The sequence below is a fragment of the Bos grunniens genome, chromosome 21 (assembly GCF_055505025.1).
Source record: "Bos grunniens cultivar Pamir isolate PY7600 chromosome 21, Bosgru_T2T1.0, whole genome shotgun sequence".
Taxonomy (NCBI): Eukaryota; Metazoa; Chordata; class Mammalia; order Artiodactyla; family Bovidae; genus Bos; species Bos grunniens.
The window spans coordinates 4,185,163-4,209,967 of NC_141185.1; the positions used below are offsets into that span (position 1 = coordinate 4,185,163).

Genomic DNA, 24,805 nt, shown 5'->3' on the forward strand with positions numbered 1-24,805 from the left:
TGCGATGCGAGGGGAAGAAGCATGCCCGCCCGACTTGGAGCCCCGGGTGGGGACGCTGGGGGGCTTGGGCCCGTCTGCTGGAGCTGCTGGTCTGGTGGGGTGGCCGAGGGGGACACAGACGCTCATAGCCCTGGAGACTCGGCGGTGTGGGGTGGACGGGCTGGGGCAGGAAGTGGCCTTCTCGGCCTGGCACTCAGAGGAGCTATCTGGGCTGGGCCTGGCACTCTGAAAGGGGGCAGGGCGGCCAGGGTGGGCTGTGGGGAGGCTCACCCATGGCGGGAGGCTGGGGTGGCCACTCCTTCATTAACCCGCCCCTAGATCTGGGACCCAGCCCGACTGCGTGCCTTCTGAGTGTGTCCACCACCTTGCACTTGAAGCCAGCTTGTGTTGGAGGTGTGACTGTACCCATTCTCCTGATGAGGAGACTGAGGCCTGGGGAGGCAAGCGGCTTGCTGAGTTTGCAGTGGTGTTTTAGAGTCAGTGGGGGAATTCGAGCTGGCCCTGGCAGCTCTAAGGACCTCGTTCCTTCCTTGTTGGGACTGTTGTCTCTTATCCTCTGGTGATGGGCTGGGCTGTCCATCTGTGCTCTCCCCCTGGTCCTTCTCCTCCCACTGTGCTCAGCTGTGGCCTCCAGCAGCAGTGGAGGGGCCACCCTGGCATCTCAGCTCTGCTCCCTGCTGGCGCTGCTCCTGGGTTGGGGGCAGTGCTTTCTGGCTTCCCCTTTCCTCTCCCCAGAGGGGAGAGAGGACTTCTCAGAGCGAGGGAAGGTCCCAGGGGCAGCAGCCACGGTGAAGATGGAGGATTGAGACTGACGCATCATTCAAGCCAGAGCTGGGCTGGGGCTGGGGAAGAAAGGGCTCCACTTACAGGGACTTGGGCTTCCCTGGTGGCTCAGAGGGTAAAGCGTCTGCCTGCAATGCTGGAGACCCGGGTTTGATCCCTGGGTCGGGAAGATCCCCTGCAGAAGGAAATGGCAACCCACTCCAGTATTCTTGCCTGGAGAATCCCATGGACAGAGGAGCCTGGTAGGCTATAGTCCATGGGGTCGCAAAGAGTCGGAGACGACTGAGCGACCTCACTCACCTTACAGGGTCTTAGTCCCTGGGAAGAGGTGAGGCTGGCTGGGCTGGGGGCTCAGGTAGGTGGCAGTGGCGGCTAAGAGGAAGGGGTGGGGCGGGATGCAGGAATGGAATTCCTGGAAGGAGGTCCCTGCCCTGGGGGGTCGGGAGGGAACTGACTTCGCGCCTGCGGCCCTTCCCCTTGTCCTGCTTTCCAGGCCCCAGCTGTCCACCCCGGCACCAGCATCACTTCGCCTGACGGAGCGGGTCAGGTCACAAGCAGCAGAGAATCAAGGCCCACCTGTCCCACCCCAGGGCGAGACCTCAGCCGTGGCCGTGGGGGCAGGTATGCCAGTGCCAGCTCCCTTAGCCTTCAGGTGGGACGGCAGCGTCCCTGGGAGCAACGCACCCTGGTTCCCACTGTGGTAACACTCAGCTGGCTCCTGCCTCAGCCCCTGTGGACATGTGCAGCCTGACCTGCTCCCCTGGGACCCTGTCTAGGGTCTGGTAGGGAGGAGGGTGGAGAGGTGGGGTACACGGCGGCTGGAGGCTGGGGTGGGCAGGAGGGAGGGGTCCAGGTTCTGGCATGGGTGATGGGTACATGGGGCGCCATTCACTGGGAATGGCCGTTCACCATTCTCCTATGAAGGCATACGAGACTGCCTTCCCAGACCTCCTTGCAGCCCAGGGGTGGCCACAGGAGCCAGGTCTGACTGGTGTGACTCAAGGGACAGAGATGCGAGGGGGACATTCACTGGAGGGCTTCTGGGAAAGGCTGTGTCCTCCCTGAGATGGGGAGCTGTCCCTGCCCCTCTTCCTGTTTCCCACCTCTGGACATTGTTTGCGAACTTGGTGTTTGGAGCCAGGGCAGCCTTCTTGCAGCAATGAAGTCATGGGCGAGAGAAATCATCCGGGTCTGGCCCCAGGACAGTGGGACCAGTGTTGCAGCCACAGACTTCAGACTCCTTGTTATGCTGGAGAAACAAACCCCTCTTTGGCTGAGTCACTGTTCACTGGGCCTTCTATTATTTGCAGCCCAATGCATTCCTAAATAATATAGGATCTGCTACCACGAGTGGGGTTGGAAGCGATTTCCCAGGACCCAAGCTGCAGAGTCCACTGGGGCAGGAGGAGACGGGGAACATGATGCAGCTGGGATGCTGGGTCTGAGGGGCATCGAGGTGGGGCAGCCTTGGGTGGTGGCCAAGGCCACGGGCATGGGTGGGATTGCTCGGGGTGGGTGGGGAGAGGGAGAAGCCCGAGGGTGCAGGCAGAGCTCAGAAAAGAGCGGGGTTTGTGGGGAGGGTGGAAGAAAAGAGTGCTGGAGAAGCACTGCAATAATACAAATAATAATCAATCCACCGTTTATGGAGCTGCTGCTGGACGTGAGTGGCTGAAATTTGCATAGACTGTCTCATCCATCCAGTCCTCGCCACCACCTGGTGTGTGAGGCACTATCATCGAGTCTGTTTTATAGGTGACAACACAGAGGCTCTGAGAAAGAGCCACAGGGACCCAGAGCACAGAGAGCACTCCTGGGGGGACCGGAGGGGCCTCAGAGGAGGTGCTGCTGCAATGGGACCTGCAGGATGTGGTAGATCCGGTGGCCAACGGGGGAGGTGAGGCTCTCTAGGCAGAGGGGAGGAAAGAGTGGGATCTGGCTGGACCTCAGGATGCTCAGGCCTGTGGGGGATGGGGGAGCTGCTAGAAATCAGGTAAGGGGATAGCTGGGGCCTGGAGTGCCAGCCTGGGAGAGGCGCCGCATGACCGGGGCCAGCTCGCCGTGCAGATTGGCCAAAGCTGAGGCTGCAGCTGACCCTGGGGCAGGGTGGGGGGGTCGGGTGCCACGCCCCCCTGCCCAGATGTCTCTTGAGGCGGAGGCGAGGCAAGACCACAATCGGAGCCCTTGGCCTGTGGCCACGGCAAACAACTTGTCCTCATTGTCATTGAGTAACTGCAGTTGGGCCCTTTGGTCTGGGCCATTTCAGGACAGCGGGCTGCTGGCAGCTCGGGCGGGGTGGCCGGGGACCCCCTGGCTCACCAGCCCGGGGCCAAGCCCCCTGTGGCTGTGGGCCAAAACCTGCTCCTGGAGGGGAGGCCCGTGGGCCAGCTGGGCCAGGAAGGCTGAGTCTGGACGATGGCTATTCCAGGGAGCCCTGGTTGTCACTCAGCGGGGGGAGGGTGGACATGGAGCTTACGGGGCAGCCACTGGTTAAGGGGGTGCGGGGGAAGGAGCCCTGGGTCGGGGCGGGTGAACCTTAAGGCCAGGGTGACCACTTCTGCCGCTGGCTGGATGGCAGCAGGAGACCCTCATCCTGGAGGATGGTGGCCGGACCCATGAGAAAGGACTGAGGGGGAAAGCTGGGTGGTCAGACAGCCACCCCCTACCCTCGGGGTGAGCTCTCAGGCGGAACCCGCCCTGCCTTAGTTTCCCCATCCGTCAAATGGGTACAGTGTTCTCCATCCTTTGGGGGAACCGTGAGAATTAAGAGAGGATTCGTGCAGAGTCCCAGGCCCGCGGATTTCGCAAACAATTAAAATTTCAAAAATCAACTTTAGTTCCTGTTGTCGGGTGCCAGCTTCATATTTTGCCAAATGAGAACACTGAAAACAAAAACAGAACATCAGCTACCATCTACTGTGACCAGCACTTCCCAAAAGAAGCGGCATTTGGACACGGAAAGGGTTGGAAGCCTCTGCAAGGAGAGGGAGGGTCCGGAAGTCCTCGGCCACGTCCTTATTTTTTCCCTGCACACCTGGGACCAGGTGCTGGCGGCCCCAGCGCCGGCCTGGGGCTCAGTGGGTGCGTTCTTGGTGGAGCTGGGTCTCTCCCCACCTCCTCACCAGCCACTTCCAGCTCAAAACTGGAGAACTTACCATCTTTCAGGAGGAGTCTCTCTGATCAAAGGGCCCCCCCAGACCCCCTCGTGTAGTTAGTCCCACCAAGACTCGCCCTGTGCTTCCTCCCAAATTTTCTCAGCAGATGAGGTGCTTTTGGGAAGAAGAACCTGGCCACACCAGGTCCACTGCAGGAGACGCCAGACTGAACACTCAGACCCCTGAGGTCGGGTGCCTGCCAACCCCTTAGTGCCCTGGGGCTGGGATGACACCCAGTGGGTGGGAGACCCGGGCTCACAGAGGCGCTGAGTGGCACAGCTGAGGTCCCCCCACCACCCGCCAGGCAGGTTCCTGAGGCAGGTGATGGAAACCCAGGTGGAGAGCCCTCCCTCCCCTGCAGAATCAAAGTTGCCGACGAAGGTGGGCATTAGCCCTTTGCTTCCTCCCAAGGTCACTGGCTCTGGGCTCTCCTTCCTTCCTGGAGGATCTCCAGGGTTCTGTGGGGCTTGGGAGGCTAAGCCTGGCAGGGACCTGTGGTGTGGGCCTCCACGTGGCTAGTGTTACAGCTGGACGCAGGCACGCGCGCGTGCGTGCGCGCGCACACACACACGCACACACTTCCTCTTCAAAGCCCCCTCCCCTGGGTCAGGGTCTGCACACCCATGGCACTGCCTTCCTTGGGGGGCCCTTTGGCTACGCTGCAAGGAGAGAGAGAGAACTAATTTCAGGGAGAGAACTCGGACAGACCTGGGTTTGAGACGCATGCCTTTCCAAGTCTGCAGGCATTTCTCGGGGCCCTGGAGCAGGACGCCAGGCCCCCGCCGATTACAGGTGGGTCACAGATGCTGGGTGAGTCCTGAGCGGTTGTGCAGCTTCAGGACACCTGTCCACCACGAAGCGGGGGAGGGGGGCGGGGGTGTCACGTCAGCTCACCGCTGCAGCGAACGACCCTCGGCGGCTCACACAGCACAGGGGTTTACCTGCTCGTGTCTCAGTCCATGCAGGTGTGCAGAGATGGGGCTGAGCTCCTGGGTCACTCAGGATCCCGGGTCGACTCCCATCGGTGGCTTCACGGACAAGAAGGATTTTCGGAAGTGGGCTGGAGGGGCGTACTTGGGGAAGGGAGGTGGGGGAAGCGGGAGCCGGCAGAGTTCAGCCAAGCCCAGCCACGTTGAAGCCTCCGCAAGTCCTCCGCCCACCCGCCTGGGAGCTCCGGGGCGGGTGGGCCCTTCCGCGCGGTCCTGAGTTTGCAGGAGGATGGCAGACCTTTCCTCTCACGCTGGCCACTCCCTGGTGTGAGGGGTCCTGCGGGAGAGGGGTGACCCTGGGCAGCTCTCTTCAGGTCACGTGTTCTCAAAGGGCTGGAAATTGAGGCCTGTCTTTGGTGGACAAGGTCCTGCGGGGGCATCCGGGCAGCGCCCCGCGGTCCCAGGGCAGGCGGCCCCGTGCATGGCTCAGGCCCTCCTGAGTTCTGGGAGGAGTCGCTTCCTCTGGGCTCCGCGGCTCTCTCTCCCTAACAGAAGTCAAAGGAGGACAGTTCCTGGACAAACAACCGCCCCGGCCGCCGCTGCTGCTGCGGGCCTTCAGGCGGCAGTGCCACTCGTCACCTCCTTTCTCTGCTCACAGTTCTAGGCTGCCGGCGTCCTCTGGCGGACCACGTCTGCTCAGCACCTGGGGGTTCACCTGGGGGCTCAGCCGGACCATCATCCCTGGAGTATCTAAGCCCCGGGTCACCACGTCTGCTTGACTGTGGCGGCTGCACCTCTGCATTTTACCATTAACGCTGGGTAAAGGGGGTGCCAAGGCGTGGCCCGTGGCACCCCCTGTGAGATCCCCTGAGAGCCAGCCAGACTACTCCTCATCTCCACCAAGGAGCAGCAATTCTAGTTCCTGCTAATGAGGCTCCATCCACCCTGCTTGGATAATGATGCCCCTTCTCTCTGCAGGTCCCTTGGCACAAGAGGCCAAAGTGCCCGGCATCCTCTGTGGCTTGGAGGTCAGTGAAACTCTTACTGTGTCCCCGGTGGAAGCTCTAACAGAGCCCCGGCCTGCAGGGGCAGGAAGCACGAGCCCCCAGCGGTCACCAAGCGACGCGGTAAACGTGACCACTCCTGCTTCTACCCAGCGGGGACAGAGAAATGCCACTGACTGAGGTGTGCACTGAATCCTGGGGACGTCACCCCATCCTGGCAGGGAACTGCCTTGAGCGGCCCTTCACTCTGCCTTGGACAGGCCATCCCGTCACACCATCAGGCCGGCAGCCCCTGGGTGGTGTGGTCCACGATCTGACAGTGGACTCTACGATGGTCATAGGCTCAGGCCAGCACCCCACTTCCTACAAAGTGGGTCTGTGGTTTGATGTGATGGTCCATGGGCCTCACGCCAAGGGACTTTACATTCTGTGAGCTCGAAGATGGTGATGCCGACTGAGGCCCTGTGGAAAGAAAAGGTAACCTACATCTCTTATACTGTTTCTTGATTCCTCATTGCCTCTTCCAGGATGGAAGAAGGCCAGGGTAGTTAACTTGCTTCTAAGAGGCTGGTGGGATTCCTTTAGGAATGAGGCCCTACTAGGGTCTCAGCATGGGGCCCTGTTGCTGGAAGGTTGGACAGACAGCGTGGCACAAGCTAGACCACAGGGGCTGGCTGCGGTCCGAAGGCTGTCTCTCTCTTTGTTGTTGCTATTCAATTGCTAACTCATGTCTGACTCCTTGCGACCCCATGGATTGCAGCTCCCAGGCTTTCCTGTCCTTCATTATCTCCCGGAGTTTGCTCAAACTCATGTCCATTGTGTCGATGATGCCATCCAATCATCTCATCCTCTATCGTCTCCTTCTCCTCTTGCCTTCAGTCTTTCCTGGCATCAGGGTCTTTCCTAATGAGTCATCTCTTCGCATCAGGTGGCCAAAGTATTGGAGCTTCAGCATCAGTCCTTCCAATGAATATCCAGAGTTGATTTCCTTTAGGATTGATTGGTTTGATCTTTTTGCAGTCCAAGGGACTCTTGAGAGTCTTATCCAGCACCACAATTCTAAAGCATCAATTCTTCAGTGCTCGGCTTTCTTTATGGTCCAACTCTCACATCTGTACATGACTACTGGAAAATACACAGCTTTGACTATACAGATCTTTGTCAGCAAAGTGATGTCTCTGCGTTTTAATAAGCTGTCTAGGTTTGTCTTAGCTTTCCTTCTAACGAGCAAGCATCTTTTAATTTCATGGCTACAGTTACTGTTTGTGGTGATTTTGGAGTCCAAGAAAATAAAATCTGTCACTGTTTCCAGTTTTCCCCCATCTTTTTGCCATGAATTGATACTGGATGCCGTGATCTTAGTTTTTTGAATGTTGCATTTTAAGCCAGCCTTTTCACTCTCCTCTTTCACCCTCATCAAGAGGCTCTTTAGTTCCTCTTCACTTTCTGCCATTAGAGTGGTATCATCTGCATATCTGAGGTTGTTGACATTTCTCCCGGCAATCTGGATTCCAGCTTGTGGTTCATCCACCCCAGCATTTCACCTGATGTACTCTGCATAGAAGTTAAGTAAGCAAGGTGACATACAGTCTTGACGTACTCCTTTCCCAATTTGGAACCAGTCCGTTGTGCCATGTCCAGTTCTAACTGTTGCTTCTTGACCTGCATACTTTTCAGGGTGATCCTGGACTGGGTGTTTTCTAGTGGATATTTTTTTAAATCATTAAATCATTATGTATTGGGCTGCGCTGGGTCCTAGCTGTGGCATGCCAGATCTCTAGTTGTGGCGTGTGGACGCTGGCTGCAGCGTGAGGGATCTAGTTCCCTGACCAGGGATTGAACCCAGGCCCCTGCATTGCGAGTGTGGAGTCTTAGCCACTGGACCATCAGGGAAGTCCCTCTGGTGGGTATTAACATGTAATACCTGATGTTTTCTCCACATATGTCCACTCCATCCACACACTTCCACCCCAGAATCCCTGATCTTCTATTTCTACTCCCAGGCCTCTGGCCAGGTGACCGAGCTGTTTGTCACTGCCCACGAATCCAGCTATACTCTAACTTTGGGCTGCTTCTCCTTCCACACAGAGTGGACGACTGCCCCGCGTCTTGCAGCTTTATTTGGAAGATTCTCCCTTTCTGTTATTTTCAAGGCCATTACAAGTGGTTTGAAACAGCCAACGTCCGTTTTCAGTTTGCATCCATTTCCTGAACCATCACTGTGCTCACCATATACTGTTCCCTCCACGAGCCAAGCTCAGACTGTGCTTCATCAGTTGGTCATAAAAGTTTCATGTGGTTATAAGTGTGAGCTGGAGGAGAGGAAGCTGCATCATCTAGTCCTTAACTGCTGCTGCTGCTAAGTCGCTTCAGTCGTGTCCGACTCTGGGCGACCCCATAGACGGCAGCCCACCAGGCTTCCCCGTCCCTGGGATTCTCCAGGCAAGAACACTGGAGTGGGTTGCCATTTCCTTCTCCAATGCATGAAAGTGAAAAGTGAAAGTGAAGTCGCTCAGTTGTGTCCGACTCTAGTGACCCCATGGACTGCAGCCCACCAGGCTCCTCCGTCCAGGGTATTTTCCAGGCAAAAGTACTGGAGTGGGGTGCCATTGCCTTCTCCGAGTCCTTAACTAAACTGTGCTTAATCTGAGACGTGGCACTCAGGTGCTTTATGTTGGAATACTGCTGGGCTTTCCCATTCTACTGTTTTCCTCTATTTCTTTGCATGTTCACTTAAGAAGGCTTTCTTATCTCTCTTTGCTATTCTCTAGAACCGTGCATTCAGTTGGGCATAACTTTCCCTTTCCCCTTTGCCTTCACTTCTCTTTTCTCAGCTATCTGGAAGACAAATATGGGGAAAAAGTGGAAACAGTGACAGATTTTTTTGGGGTGGGGGCTCCAGTCACCGTGGATGTTGACTGGAGCCATGAAATTAAAAGATGCTTGCTCCTTGGAAGAAAACCTATGACAAACCTAGACAGTATATGAAAAAGCAGAGACATTACTTTGCCAACAAAGGTCGATCTAGTCAAAGCTATGGTTTTTTCAGTAGTCATGTACAGATGTGAGAGTTGGACAATAAAGAAGTCTGAGGGCAGAAGAATTGATGCTTTGGGACTGTGGTGTTGGAGTAGACTCTTGAAACTTGGACCCTTGGACTGCAGGGGGATCAAACCAGTCAGTCCTAAAGGAAATCAACCCTGAATTTTCATCGGAAGGACTGATACTGAAGCTGAAGCTCCAGTACTTTGGCCACCTGATGTGAAGAGATAGTTGAATGGCATCATCGACTCAATGGACATGAGTCTGAGCAAACTCTGGGAGATAGTGAAGGACAGGGAAGCCTGGTGTGCTGCACTCCATGGGGGTCACACAGAGTCGGATGCGACTTAGCACCAGAACAAGAGCAGCAACTGCTGGACTTAACTGACCTTATGTCTTGGTAGGTCTGACAGAACCCATTTCATGATAGCAAATTCCGACCACATGGCCACTTGGTTTCCCATGGCTGAGCACTGCCTCTAGGAGGGTCCACACCGTGAGCTATTTATTGAAAGATATATAATTCTCCATTGTCGACGCCATGGGCTTGATCCAGAAATGGAAGCATTTGATTTGAGATTTTCCCAGTGGGGTTTGCTGTAAAATCTTGGTGTCTTTTCCTACTGCTGGTAACCTCTAAGATCATAACATAAGGCAGATCATATGGTCAGGGGGCAAGGATGCTTGCTCTGCAGCCTGAACCTGCTGCAGAGCCTCTTCCTGCTTCCAGGTCCCACTAGAGTTAGCATTCTCTTGGGCCAGCAGGTATGGGTGAATATTGTCGTTGTTCAGTCACTCAGTCGTGTCTGACTCTTTGCGACCCCATGGACTGCAGCACATCAGGCTGCCCTGTCCTTCACCATCTCCTGGGGTTTACTCAAATTCATGTGCATTGAATTGGTGATGCCATCCAACCATCTCATCCTCTCTCGCCCCCTTCTCTTCCTGCCCTCAGTCTTTCCCATTATCAGGGTCTTTTCTAATGAGCTGGCTCTTCTCACCAAATGGCCAAAGTACTGGAGCTTCAGCCTCAGCATCAGTCCTTCCCATGAATATTCAGGGTTGATTTCATTTAGAATTGACTGGTGTGATCTCCCTGCAGTCCAAGGGACTCTGAAGAAGATTTTTGAGAGTGAATCCAGAAAAGTATTCCCAGGTGTGGAACATGCTGCCTCGAGAACTCAGAGACCTTCCGTGCTTCGTGTTTCCCTCCACATGGAGCAGGTGGAGGAGGGGTGCAAGATGCAATGATTGGTCCTTTGCTTTTGAACAGATCCTGAGAGCACTGCCCTAGATCACTGGATCGCTAACACTTGCTGATCCAGCAGGCATGTGAATCTTCACAGGGTTTATCTCTCACCCTCTGGAAACGAGGCCTCCACTGTGTCCATCCAGCTTGTGTTGCATGGTATCCTCTTGGGAGTGGACCAGTGTGATGTTCTGTGGGGTGTCCAGCCAGGAATGTGATGGGGACTTCGGACTGTAATGTGTCAGGGATGAGAGAGAGAGCAGCCCTAGTGCAAGACTAGACGTGTACTATTGTCCTTTCCGAGTCCATGAGAACTGTTTTGTACCCTCATTTCTTATGGGGATGAAAAGAACACAGTGATCCTATGCCTGTGCCCAGGCCACATTCATCGGTGCTAACAAAGACCACATCTGCTACAGGGGTTGCGGCTGGGGCAGCTACTGGCTTGAGTTAGTGGTAATTCGTCACCACCGTGCAAGATCCTTCGGGTTTTCGGGGGGCTGACAGGCAGATGAAATGGAAATATGACGGGGACCGCCACTCTGTGTCATTTACCTCTTGAAAGGTGGCATTGGTTTGTGCCCTTCTCTGGTGTGTGATTTTGTTTGTGGTCTACTCTCTTGGCCCAAGTAGGGGAAGGCAGTTTCAGATAAGGCGAAGGTGGGGGTGGTACCAACCGCCAAACAGGTCTGTCCGAATTGTTCATTCCAGCTCCAGGGAAGTGACAGCTGGACCACAGACCTGGGGCCTCACAGGAAGCCACACCAGGGTCAGGACTCCGTCGGCCCCATCGGTCTCATTCTATCAGGGTCATTTGGCCTCTGGTATCATCATCAACTTGAATCCTGTGTCCAACAGCCTTTGGGGTGTCTGGGCATCCTCCTTTCTCAGTCTAAAGATGCTCAAGGCGCTCAAATCAGTAGCCTCACCCTCATGTGTGGAAGGACTGGGGCGTTACCGCCATGGATACTTGTGGTGGCCCAGGGCCCTTACTCCTGGAGAAGTGTCCGCCGGATTCCTGGTCTGAAAACTAGCTCCAGAAGGAAGCCAGGAGGGGAGCTGAGACTTTTTATTGGGGCAGCTATCATCAGCATCCTGATCAGTCATTCTTGATTTTCATTGCTGTGCAGATTGCACTTTGCCCTCCATGGCTGCCCAGCTGTTCTGCCCCCTGCTCCAATAACCAGGTTAACAATTTCCAGAGCCCCCTGACTGCCACTGTGATCCTGTTGCTCATTAGACTGGTTATTGTTGTTGTTTAGTCACCAAGTTGTGTCTGACTCTTTGCGACCCCATAGACTATAGCCCACCAGCCTCCCCTGTCCACCCAAGAATACTGGAGTGGGTTGCCATTTCCTTCTCCAGAGATCTTCCCAACCCAGGGATTGAACCTGAGTCTCCTGCATTGCAGGCGGATTCTCTGCCACTGATCCCCCTGGGAATCTCCATCACAGTGGTTCTTCTCTCTAGTTTCCTACAGCTCCACGTTGCCCCCCTGCCTCTCCCACGTTGCCCCCTTGCAGCCAGGGAGCCTGGTTCTGCAGGGTTAGCCCTGGCTGTCACTAGCCCCGGATCTGGAGGACAGACATCACTGTGGTGTTCAAACTTGCCTTCCATTCCTTCCTACTTTGGTGAACGGTGTACTTTTCAGGTCTCTGGATTCATTGTCAACCTGAATCCTGTCCAACCGCCTTCCACACGTCTGGGCGGCACTTCACGGAGTCTATGCCTATTGTACTGGTCTCACCACTCTCAGAGCCCTGGGCCTCTTCCTGGATCTCCCCCATCTGAGCAGCAAGCAAGGGGACCGCGGGTGTAGGACAGGTGAGACTTTGCTGTGGAGGGGTGAGTCTCACATTGCATTGGGCACAATTCAGCATCGGGAGAGGGGAATGATTCAATAACTACCCAGCTCGTCCCTGCCACCCACCTCCAAGGTATGCCGGGTAAAAGAAGTGAGCTGGCCTTCAGTGGGCTGAACTAGGGGGCCTCACAGTTGGGCCCCCCAGGACACCCTGCCAGCCTTCCCTGAGAACCTGCCTGCTTGAGGGCTTGGGATCCAGAGGGGCCTCAGCCTGGTTGGGAGGTTGACTCCTGAGTAGAGGATGGTCACCCTGGGGCACGGCTGAGCCCCTGCCAGAACAATCTGAAGGAGCAGTAAAGCCTTCCAGGGGAGGGGTGGACGGGGAGCATGCCAGGACGGGCACTCTGGCTGTCCCTGGGCACAGGTCCCACAGGCAGACGGCGAAGCAGGGCACACACAGAGGGAGCAGCTTAGGCAAAGGTTCAGGGAACTGCGGCGACTCCGAGAGGCCGGGAGGCTGGGGAGGGGGCCGGTGGGGAGGGCTGGGAGCACTCTGCTGAGGATCCAGAGAGGACACTCCCTGGTTCCCTGGCGCCGGCCTCCCTTTTGCCACCCTACGCCTTGAGCGCATCAGAGTCAGTTTTCCAAAACAAACCCGGGCTGTGTCATGGCGGGATCGAAGCCCTCCCCGGCTCCCACCCCTCCAGAGCCCACACTCCTTCACTGGCACAGACTCCCCATCCGGGCTGAGTCCGCCCAACACGGTTCCTGGACCCACCTCTCCATGGGGTTCCCAGCGGCTCTGGCCCTTATGTGGGTGTTCTGTTGTGGCTCAGCTCGTGGGGCCCTTCTGCTCCCCACTCGAGGCCTTTGCTCCTCTGTTCCCATCTGCTGGGATGCTCATTCCCCATTGGTTTTCTAGTTAGTTCCTACTTGGCCCTCAGGAGCCGCCGCCTCCAGGAAGTCTTCTCTGATTCCCTCCCTAGCACAGTGCCTGGCCCATTTGGTCATCTTGAAAGATGGCTGCCGTCGTTGGCCAGGACCATCTCCTGCTCCAGGTGGAGACTCTGCAGGCAAGGCCAGGGGCCACGCTGGACTCCTCTCCAGGGTCCCAGCCTGCAGCCTGCAACCCAAAGCTGAGCAGCCCACAGGCTGAATGAGAAGAAAGCGAGGAGATGACGCCCTTAAGCTCTGCAAAGACATTTTCCCAAGCAGCTGGCAAGGCCCCCACCCGCTCTGGGGGATTTTCCAATCTGCTCCAAAAAGGCCCAGCTCTGAGCATACTGGGATCATTCCGGGACACGGCGAGGCCCACTTCACTAGCCCTGGCCACGGGCAGAGCATGTCTGAAGGTCCTTTCTCCTTCTTTTCCTTTTCCCCCCTTTTCCCTCCTGCTTTTCCTGGCAGCGGGGCAATTGGAGATGAGGCGAGATGAGCCTCCCAGAGCCCTTCTCTCCTTGGCAGCCTCTGGCCCCATCCCAGACCTCATCCCAGCACAGGCAGCATCCTTGTGTGGCATAGAGGCGAGCACAACCTGTGTGACTCTCAGCGCCAGGGACCTGCAGAGACGATGCTGGCAAGGGGTGCGGGGTGCGACTGAATCTGGGAGGGTGGGTGCCAGGGAACCCGGGCTGCCTGCCCTGCTCCCCTCTGTTTCGTGTTCCTGGGCCTGTGTGTCGGGGACGGGGGTTGCTGAGAGCTGGCTGCTGGCAGCTGGGGTGCTCCTACTGGCCCAGGGGTGGAGGGGGAGGCTACGGGTGGCCAGGAGCAGGGAGTGGGCGGAGGCAGAGGGAAGAAGGGACCAGGTCAGCTGTGCCAACGTGACGGGCATCTCCTGGGATTTCCAGAGACTGAGCGGAAACTCTTTGCAGAGGGGCTTGTTCCTCGCTCTGTCTGGCACCGCCTGGGACCTTCTGGGAGTTGTTTTGCTCGTGGTAATTGGTGAGAAGTTTGTTTCTAAAAGTCTGCCCAGAACCCCAAAGTGGAAGCAGGCGGAGGGCCAGAATGAGTGGAGAATGTTCTTTTCAAACACATTTTTATAAGAATGTGTTCAGGTCTGCTCTTTGGACTTTGCGAGTTTAGAATTTGGAGTTAGTTTAAACAGGGCTGGGTGGGGCTCACCTTTGCCCCCTGAGGCCCCAGAGGACAGAGAGGGTGTCCCTGGCCCTGGGGAACGGGCTGCCCTGGGGAAAATGACCACATGCTTATCACAGGCACTTCTTATCTGTGCGGGGGAGCCCACCCCTCAGGGTGTCACTGCCTTGGTGTGGGTCCTGCTGCTGAGAGTAAGGGGGAGGGGATCTGCCTGGCCTCCTCTGTGGTCAGAATCCAGTGCCCTTTGCCAAGTGCTCAGCCCGGGTAGAAAGGCAGGAGTCTGCCCATCGCAATCCTGGCCCTGACTCTGAACTCAGCTGGTTTCTGCTGTTCAGACAGCTGCCACCCAGCCAGACTGCCCGACCTTCACGGAGTAGGCTGTTAAATGCAGAGAGAGAGAAATGAGACCCCACGTCTTCTTTGCAACAGGGTACAACCTGGGAAGAGAAGTCCCCAGGAAAGTGATTTTTTGAACCTGAGGCAGCAAGGCAAGCCATCAATTTCTGCCCTGCTGGGTGATGGCATTCAGTGTCTTGCCCTACTGGGCCTCAGTTTCCCCATCTGTCAAATGGGGGGAGAGTGTCAGAAGGGGTGACTTTTCGAGTTCCATCCTCCTTAAAATACTGTCCTGTGATGCCCCCTGCGTCAGTTGCCCACCTGTGAAAGGAGGCAATTTGGGAAACAACTTCAGAAAAGAAGCGTGATACTTGATTGGCAGGTCCTGGTAGCTTGGAGAGAACCAAATGTAAAAAATGGTGAAAAATAGGAGAGATGGTGTGTTTCCAGCCTTCACCCGGGGAATGAGGGCCGCCTCTGTGCCAAGCTGTTTACTCCCGGATGGGCAGGGCCCAGCCACCGTCTAGAGCATCCTTTTTTGGGAGGTCCTCAAAGCAGCTGGATGTCACCCGGGATAGGATTGGCACACACAGGGTCTTCCTCTGCCTGTGTTTGGCAAGGAGGCTCTGAAGCTCGTGGTGTGTAATACATTCCTGAGTCTAGCCAGAGAGAGGCGGGCTGGACACGGGCACCCCAGTGTCCTGAGGGATCACAGCCTGCCCCGATCTTAATGACCCAGTCATGATGCCTACTCCTGTGTCTGGCAGTTGTTCGGTTAACCCAGTGCTGACTGTCTCCTGTGGGCTCTGGATCATCGCCTCCATTCTCACCCCCAGCTTGAGACAGAGCGTCGTCTCCATTCGAGGAGGTGGAAACCTGAGCTCGGAGAACCTCCGTCACTTACCTGAGGTCACTCCGCTAGTGACAGGTGAAGCCCCAGGGTCACTGGACTCACAGGACTGCCCCTGTGTCCCATCCTCCACCCCAGTTAAAAAAAGGTGGTAGGCCCAGTGGGTTCCGAGACCGTGTTAGAGGCGTGCGGATGGATTTTTACATACTTGTGTATTACAAACAAATTACGCCATCAAACCTGTGGTTTCAGTGAGAATATTGCCTAGGAGAAAATCAAGGTTTAAGAAGCGAGATTATTTAGGATTGAATTTAAGAGCAATTGCTGTTGTTCAGTTGCTCAGTCGTGTCCAACTCTTTGCAAACCCATGGACTGCAGCACACCAGGCTTCCCTGTCCTTCACCATCTCCCTGAGTTTGCTCAAACTCATGTCCATTGAGTCAGTGATGCCATCCAACCAATCCATCCTCTATCACCTGCTTCTCTTCCTGCCCTCAATCTTTCCCAGCATCAGAGTCTCTTCCAATGAGTTGGCTCTTCACATCAGGTGGCCAAAGTATTGGAGCTTCAGCTTCAGCATCAGTCCTTCCAATGAATATTCAGGACTGATTTCCTTTAGAATGGACTGGTTTGATCCCCTTGCAGTCCAAGGGACTCTCAAGAGTCTTCTCCCACACCAAAGTTCAAAAGCATCAGTTCTTCTGTGCTCAGCCTTCTTTCTGGTCCAACTATCACATTCATACATGACCACTGGAAAGGAAGTACAAATTTGGTCTAGACTGCAGCATGGCAAAAAGTCAGGGACTTGGGATAAAACCCAGTGCTGTATAAGTCACACAGTCAGCCCCCTCCCTCCTGACCCTCAGCTTCCATCTGCAGCCCGAGTGCCTTGATGCTCCCTCTCAAATCCCTCTCCCTTGGACCTCAACCTCGGGCCAGCTCCCCACACCCCATTCTGTTTCAGAAATGCCTGTAAAGAATGACCTCCACCATATGTCCCTCTCTTGAACCCTCTGCACTCTGAACTCTGCTTCCTGCCCCCGTTGAGGCTGCCGTCTTCGTGGTCCAGTGGCTTCTCTTCAAGGAGGTCCAGTGGCCTCCTTTGGAATGACCGTCGGTGGCCCTGATGCGGGTGGCGCCTCTCTCTCAGGACTTCTGGACCCCACGCTCCTGTGGCTTCCCCCCTTTTCTCTGGATACTTGCCCCCAGGCTCCTCTGAGGATCCGCGCTTCCACCCACCTTGGAATTTTGTTCCTTAGACCCATTTGGATGCCCTCCTTGCTCTCTGCTTAGCTGGTTCACTCCCTCCCTTGGCTTTAATATCAACCATGAACTGATAACCCCCCTGCTTACATCTGCACGCCATCTCCGGAAATCCCGACCTGCCTGCTGGGCGTCTCCCCTCGGGCCGCTCACAGGCTCCTCCCACTCGACTGCCTGAGCTAAACCCTGGACCACTCCCACCCCCCTGCCTGAGCTGGCTCTTCCACCCACAGTCTCACTGGCAGATGAATATTGGGGCTCCACGTGTCTGGCCTCCTCTCGCCTCGGGAATGTGTCTGGGATCTAACCTCTTCTCTCTCCTCCCCACCACCTTCCTACTCAAAGCATGGTCTTCTCGCATACTTCAGGGACCAAACTGCTCACTTCAATCTGCTTGGATAGTAACAGCCGGACCTTTTGAAAGACACAACTGGAGTCAAATCACCCCCTGCTTAGAGTCATCTCCTCCACTCTCATCCCGTCCCCTTGGGATACAATCCAGACCCCTCAGCATTTACAAGGCTCCCACGGAAACAGCTGCAGCAACGAACCTCTGTGGCCAGAAGCCAGTTGCAGAGGGTGGGGGCCGGTCCCCTTTTTACCCGCTGCTGAAGCAGACACGTTCGGGCGCTCGTGGCCGCTCCTCGGTGTCAGCAGCCCAGGCCCCTTCCGCCTTGTGGCTCTGCTGGTCTCGTGGGTCCAAGGCGACTGTTCGAGGTCCTGTCATTCCATGGGGCAGGGGAGGAAGGGAGGGAGAGAACAAGCAGCAAGTCGGATGCGGTCCTGCTCACATCCACGGACCAAGCTGCATCATGTGGCCACGCCTGGCTGCCAAGGAGGCTGGGAAATATTGTGTTTGGCTGGGTGGTCATGTGCCCAGCCAACTCTTCTCTTACGACAGAGGAAGGGGAGAAGGAAGTGGGAGGACGGCTGAAATTCCTTCTCAGGAAAGGACGGTTTGCCCCTATCCTGGGGAACCTCTCTGAGTCTCGGTGCCTGTATGTAAAACGGGTAGGGGGCTGCGGGGATGCCCTGAGATGGTAAATGGCGAATGAGCACGCTGAACCCTGTCAGGGTGCTTCTCCACTGTCGTCTTTCTCCTTCCATCCCTGCCCCCGGGGCCTGGGATTTGGCATCCGTGGCTCGTGAACCTTGGGTACTGTGACTGAACCGGCACTTAGTAGGGCCAAAGAAAAACAGCCCTGCAGCATCTGCCTTGTTGCCTTGTCTGTGCCGAGGTTTTGGCACAGGCGGGGCTGGGGGGAGGGCTGGGGGCCTCAAGAGGCGAGGCTGGCAGGGCAGGCGCAGTTGGTGCGTGGCAAACCGAACCTGTCAATTCCAGAAGCTTTTGGCACGCTGTGGAAGCACTAGATGACTTTGAGAAGTGTCTGTGTGTTTTTTCCCCAAGTGCAGTTATTTTTGCCGCTGTGAAATGTTCTGAAATCTGACAGTTTTGTTTTGAGTCTTAGCCCGATGGGAAGATGGAAAGGAACACTGCCTCCCAGTTCTGTGGCACTCGCTTCTCGGGGTCTCCTGAGGACACCCAGATCCTGGCAGAAGTGGCCAAGGAGAAGCCAGGCAACCAAGATCTCCTGGGGACGGGCGCACAGTGGGTCAGGCGTGCAGTGGGTCATGACCAGGAGCTCTCAGACCCACTCAGGGCATGAGACCCAAGGGCTGACTTGGCCGATGTAAAAGCACCTACTGTGAGTCAGGCCCTCCCCCACCAAACATTTGTTGAGCACCTACTGTGTCTTCACATGTCAGATGTAGACTGTGCACCTACTGTGTGCCAGGCCCTCACCCACCAGGCATTTCCTGAGCACCCACCATTGGTGCGGGGGCATGAGAGGGCTCTTGGTGGACAAGTGGGTGGTGGTGGGGGCGGAGATGGATGGGGATGATGCTGAAGGATGTAGACCCCAGAAGACAGAGAGATGACTCAGATGCAGACCCTGGTCATCTGAAATCCATGGGGGTCCTGCCAGGCTGCAGGGAGGATGGGGGGAGGTCTGAGTGCACCAGGGGACTGGGCGTATCCTGGTCTCATTGCTGCCCCCATCCCTTGTCTGTCTCCTCCTCCTCTTCCCAAGGTCACGGCTCTCCAGGCCTGGGCCAGACACCTCTGCTCTTCCCGCCCGCCTGCCCTCTAGCTGATCTCAGATGCATCTTCACAGATGGCATCCTCACTGCCAGGTATGCCATGTGCTTCTCCACTCTGGCATCTTCAGGCCCCTCTTGTTGGGTCCAGTCACCCGTGGGCACCTCCAGTCATTTCTCCCTGCGTGTGGTTGTCACGAGCTTGTCATGTGCGCCCTAACTGCCCAGGCTCTGTTTCGGTGCCCATCACAGGCACTGGCCCCACTGTTTCTGGATCAGCAGCATCTCAGCTGCCTTCTGACCTCGGGAATCCCAGGATCCCGGCACATGGATTGTAATGCAGTCGGTGACTTCCCTGAACACCTGCTGAATGCCAGGCATGGAGCCAAGGGCTTTACCTGCACCAGAATCCCAACAACAGCCCTGGGTGGCAGCAACCACTGTGATCTCCATCTTCACAGATGACAAAACCAAGACCCAGATGAACAGATTACCGGATGACGCAGAGTGCATCCAGTATTTCCCGAAAAAGCCAGTCGTTGACTTAACCCCGGATGATAGCTGGGGGAGTGGAAATTAAGCTATAACAACAGTGATCTCGTACACGTGTACAAATGGTTTTATGTTTACAAAGTACTTTTCTACATTGCTATGGAGACTGAGGATGTAGCCTTTCCCTCTGAGAGGTAGACACAGAAGTAACTGACAATCACACTACAGTGTGTTTCTGGTTAAAAAGGCAAGCAAAAACAGGGCAAGGTTCCTGCCCTCTCCCCCCAGCCTTCACTTTGGGACCTTCATGGAGAGACACTGCTGCTCTGTTAGTTACAGGACTGGCGGCCTTAACAAAGATGCTGTCACAGTGAGCAAAATCAGAATGTTTCCTTTTCTTCCTTTCAATATAAGCTGTGCAGGGCTGATACTGCAACTTCCTGGCTCCTGGGGCACAGGCTCCTCCCACCCCAATTCTTCCACCTTCAAGTACCTTTCACTTTGTAGCTCAGGAAGGTCGTGCCTACAACCAACCACACGATGCAGCCCAAGAAAGAGGAGGCAGAGCGCAGAGTGCATGGCTCTTTCCTTAAGGAGCTGCATGTGCTGCTTCTGCTTGCATCCCATTCGCTGCAAGTTGCTCACATGGCCTCATCTAGCTGCAAGGGAGGCAGGAAACATTGTCTCGGGGGGCGGCTCTGTTCCTACCTCAAACTTAAAGGGCTCTGTTTTTAAGGAACAAGGGGGCAAACGGACATTGGGGAACAACTAACAGTCTTGGCCATGGTCCACCCCTGTGGGCCCCCTGATTTCCATGCAGGCTGTCCCTTCCAGCCCCTGGACACATTCAATCCCTTCTCTTGAGATCAGTCCTGAAGTCCTGCCCAGGCATTGCATCCAGCCATGTCCAGGGTCCAAAGGGTACGTGCAGACCTCTTATCAAGACCAGATGTGAAGGCTCATGGACAGGGAAACTATTAATGAAAAAGACAGTGGTTTATAGCCCCCCTTAGGTGATGATGGGGCAAGAACAGCAGAACTGCTGTAAACTTGCCTTTGGAACAGATGAGCATGGACAACACAGCTGCTGTTGTCCAGGATGATGACTGAATCTGGTTGGGCAGGCGTCACCACCACTCTGCTGCAGCTGACCCCTTTGGTGACCCAGCCTCTGCTTCTTGGAGGAGTGCATTGTCCACCATCTCCCGCTGGCCTTGCTGGGTCCTCTGAGAGCACTCTCCTTTCCCACCCCTGTCTCCAAATCCACCCTAGTAGTGGGCGTGGCTGACTACGCCCTTCCTGGTGGCCACCAAACCTCCACAGCATATTTCTGGCTGTGTCTACATTTCAGGAGTGTCTAGGGATCTCTTTGGGGCGGGAGTGTCAAAAAGTAACAAGCTTCGGGAAGCTGGGCTGTGGTTTATTTGGCAACACAATTCCCTCCCAAACTTAGTAGGTCTATTTGCATCTGGCTATTCAATATTGCATGTAACCCCACTTAAGGTCTTGTCCAGGTCTTGCTTTTTACTCTGATGAAGCTGCTCTTTCGTTTCCAGGCCTCCGTTTTCAGTTCATTTCACAGCAGCTACTTTGATGTTATCTGAACCACAGGCTTGAATGGGGAGACGGAACCACATTCAGACCGTGGCCCCCAGGACAGCTGCCCTTGCCTGTTTGAGAACTCTTTATGGGAGGAGCTGGGAAGGGGTGGGGTCATCTCTTTCTCCACCAGGACTGCACCTCCAAATCCATCTTCATAATTTTCCTGTATTACTTCCTAAAGGCAGCGCGCCACAGCCAGCACACCTGCACTGAGTCTCAAGCCAGTTTTATATTATCAGGGGCCATCACGATGTATTCAACCTTCCAGACATCTCAGGGAGCATTTTTATGACAGGCTTTCGGCAGCACCGGGGCCGATAGCTTTCCAGTTCACAAAATCTGAATCCTAGACTCTGGAAGCCAACTTTGGAAGTCTGGGTTTGTTGTAGCAATGCCCCAGCCCCAGTACGTTTGTGTAGCCAAATCCATTAATAGTCAACATATTGGCTTGACTGCTAGAACAAATACCTAACCCTGAGCCCCCCGAAGTGGCTTAAACATGATGGGAGTTAATTTTTTTCTTATGTTACAATCCAAGTGGTTCAGGATGACGTGGTGACAGCAGAACCTCAGGAACCTAGACACGGGTAGCCTGCTGCTCTACTGGCCTCAAAAGAAACTTTGAGTTCACGGTCTAAGATGGCTGCTGCAGCTCCATCCATCCCATCTGCATTCTGGCCAGGGCCGAGCAGAGAAGAGGAAGAAGACGACATGCCCTGCCCCTTCCTCTCAAGCCGGGGCCTGGAACATGCACATGTCAGCCTACTCATATCCCGTGGCGAAAAGGGATCTGAGGCTCAGGGCACTGGGTCGCCCGTGCGCCTGAGTGTTTGTGTGTGTGTGTGTATGTATCAGCTAGTGTATTGCCCAGGCCTCTCTCCCTCTTCATCCAGCGCTCTTTCTTTAAGCAGCGACACTGGAAAGAAGCAGGCCTGGGAGAGAAATGAGATCCTTTGTTCCAACTGCGAAATGCCTGTGCTTGGAATTGGGAACCTGGGGAACAGAATGAATAGCTTGTGCATTGTGGTCATGTACTCTCAAGGCCCAGGATGCCCGCTGGCTGGGCAGCCATGAGCCAGCCGGCTTGTGGGTGAGTGGTGCCTACTGCAGTCCTGGCAGGGCCCGAGCCCCACCTTCCTGCCCGTCTGGCTCTGATGTTGCCGGCTGTGCCCGTCTCAGGTTTTTCGCCTGTTGTTCAGTCACTCAGTCTTGTTCGACCCTTTGAAACCCCATGAACTGCAGCACGCCAGGCCTTCCTGTCCTTCACCATCTTCTGGAGTTTGCTCAGACTCGTGTCCATTGAGTCGGTGATGTTGTCCCACTGTTTTCACCTGTAAGATGGACTTAATGCTTTTGTCCTGTTACATCCCACATTGTTTTTGGACCTCAGACGGGAGACTGGAGGCCAACAGGCCATCAGCTGGAACGTTGCGAGTGGTTGAACAGGGGCCCCCAAAGGGACTCTGCAGATGAGATGAAGCTCAGGATCCTGAGGTGGGAAAATGGTCGTGGATCACCCAGAGCGGGGCATGTAACCTGGAGGGTCCTTAGGGAAAGCGGGAGATGGTGGGATCAGAGAAAAGAGGATGTGATGATGGAAGCAGAGGCCATAGTAATGTAGTTGGAAGGCAGAGAGAAGGGCCACGAGCCCAGGTGTTGGAGGGCAAGGAGACTTCTCCCCAGAGCCTGCAGGAAGAACCGCCCCAGGTCACGCCTTGGTTTTAGCCAGGTGAGACCACTTGGACTCCTCAGCCGAAAGTACAAGGGTTTGTGTGGTTTTCGGCTGCAGAGTTGGTGAGGTCTTGTTACAGCAGCAACAGGAGTCAGATATGTGAAGGCCTGGGGTGTTGGGACCCTGTAGGATTGCAGCTGGCAGGATGGGAAGCAGTGGGTGGAAGGAGACTTGAAAGGCCCAGAAGGACAGGCAGGCTCTTTGCTGGATGGTGAGCGGCCTCTGGGACCAGCGTGTGGGGGTCTGGGAGGGGCTCCCAGGGAGGCCAGCCAGGAATGCCCTGAACCCGCCTTCCACCCCCATCGAGGGGGCTGTACTTAATCTCGAGGAAGAGAGACCCACAAGGGTGGAGTGGGGGCCCATGGAGATGCCTCCGGGCCAGGAAATGACTGGCCTGTAGGAAGGCAACCGGAAACGGCCTCAGCCGGAGTGCTTGCGGTCGCGGTGTTGTGCAAAGTTCTGGAAGCCGGTGCGTCTCAAGAAGTACCCGGGTGTGCAGGGCCGCGGAACGAATCTTGGATCAGCCAGATCAGAGCCCCAACAGCACAGGGAAACCAGAGGCAAAGACCCGGAGCTTTTTATTGAGAGTGCTTTCAGAGACACCCTACACAATCCAGGGTCCAGCGACCTCTGGCTCTCGGGGGAGGGGCTGTCGAAGTGCAAAAATGCTCTGCAAGCGGAGCCCAGGAGGGTCCCTGGGAATTGGAAGTGTGGCTCAGCCAAGACGCACAATGAAAAGAAATGTGTGACCATGAAAGAGACACATTCAAAATCGCATGTTTTTCGTCTTCAGTGTTCACGGAAACATGCCCATTAGCGGGGGTGGGCGCAGTGTGGGTGGGGGAGGCCCGGCGGAACGCGGCAAAGGGCTCCAGGGAACAGGATTTCTGTGCGCGGCGAAGACGCCACCCTGGAAAGCCACGTGTAGACGCGTGCGTCCAACAGCCCCACGGATGGTTTCAGATCCTGCAGGGAAGAGAGAAAAAAACATTCTGAACATTGCCAGAATGGTATTTGAGTAAACAGTGTGGACAGCTGCTCCTCGCTGTCGGAGCCAAAGAAATTCTGCTGTCCTCCAGGAGGAAAACGCGTTTGACCAGGGACCCATTAACTGGGGGCTGATCTGCCTGGCAGGATTGGCGCTCCTGCCAGGGGCACTCCGGGGGTCTCTGGACTCCACCTCGAGCACCCTCTTTTCAGCTGACTGTGGGTTCCCTGACTTGCAGATGCGTTTTCCCCCCTTCCTAGAGAAAGTGTTAATTGTGCGTGGGAGGGGGAGGCGGCCCCCTCTGGGGGCTGCAGCCTGGCTTGAACCCCAGGTGGAGATGTGGGAGGTGCTGGGAGAGCCGGGTGCCCCCCGAAGTGGCAGGTGGGGGAGGCAGGGAGGCCCGGGGAGGCCATGCCAAGGCCTGTCCGGCCCGAAGGTCAGAGGCACACAAAGGATGTTGGAGTTCGCCCTCTCCCCCGGGAATGACCCGAGTGTGAGAGCCAGCTGCTCCTCCAGCAAAGCGCCTGGGGACTAATTAGTTTAATTGGTCCCTGCTTTAGGCCAAATAGTCAGTGTCAAAAGAGAAAAGTAAAAGATACTTTCCCATTTGGGAAGACAAAAACGGCCCCTGGCAATGGCGGAGGGTGGTAATAACAACAAAAAGCCTTTGCGGGAGTTGACTTGAATGGCCTGGGAAGGCGGCTGGACCCCAGCTCGGACCCCCCTCGCATACCAAGCAGAGATGGGAGCCCTCTGGGAAAGGCCGGCCCAGGAACTTGTTCTGGCCAAGGCGCCACCCCCAGCCTCGGGCAGAAACATCTCGGGGCGGGGGGCCATTGAGCCTCGTTATCAGGATTTCTACCCCTGGCCACGAATGCCCCCAACTTTCCCGAACCTCATTTGCAAGAGGAAACCGGGTCCCCAGAGGACTGGTTGGTCCTGGCTGCGCCACGCTTGGGGTGGTGGACTCTGGTTTTCATGCAGTAATTGTTGTGGGGCTGGGGAGCCTGGTGGGGAGAGAGGCTTGAAGCAGGTCCGTGGGTGTTGTTAAGATGCGCAAAGACCTGTCTTATGTCTTAGAGGGTGGAGGTGTTGGGGGGGACAGGGCCAGAGCCCACAGCCCAAGGTTAGGCTAGCTGTGTGACCTTGGACAAGTCACTTGGCCCCTCTGGGCTCCTGTCCCCATGCCTCAGGTGGAGATCATGCACGTGCCCTGATGCAGCGCCGGTGTGCGTTGTTAGGATGGTGAGCACAGACGCCAAGGGCATCTCTTGCACGAGGACGGTGTGCAGCCCCAGGGGAGCTGGGACAGGTGAGGGAATCACGGCCGAGGCTGGAGGAGCGGCCCCAGGTGCATTTTCCCAATTAAAGAAGGTTGAAAGAGT

General features: G+C 55.8%; 2 long non-coding RNA genes across 3 annotated transcripts in view; one reads left to right on the top strand and one right to left on the bottom strand.

Moving 5' to 3' along the window:
• The first annotated feature begins 807 nt into the window (after positions 1–807).
• LOC147348941 (uncharacterized) lies at positions 808–20,068 on the top strand. The gene is made up of 3 exons (XR_015149414.1): positions 808–6,345; positions 11,811–18,702; positions 18,859–20,068. It is a non-coding gene; the product is annotated as an uncharacterized LOC147348941 (long non-coding RNA).
• A 2,924-nt stretch (positions 20,069–22,992) lies between these two features.
• LOC147348942 (uncharacterized) overlaps positions 22,993–24,805 on the bottom strand; it is a 39,416-nt gene continuing 37,603 nt past the window's right edge. For both annotated transcript variants that reach the window (XR_015149418.1, XR_015149417.1), the window contains exon 3: positions 22,993–23,398. This is a non-coding gene — a long non-coding RNA (uncharacterized LOC147348942). The remainder of the gene's footprint in view (positions 23,399–24,805) is intronic.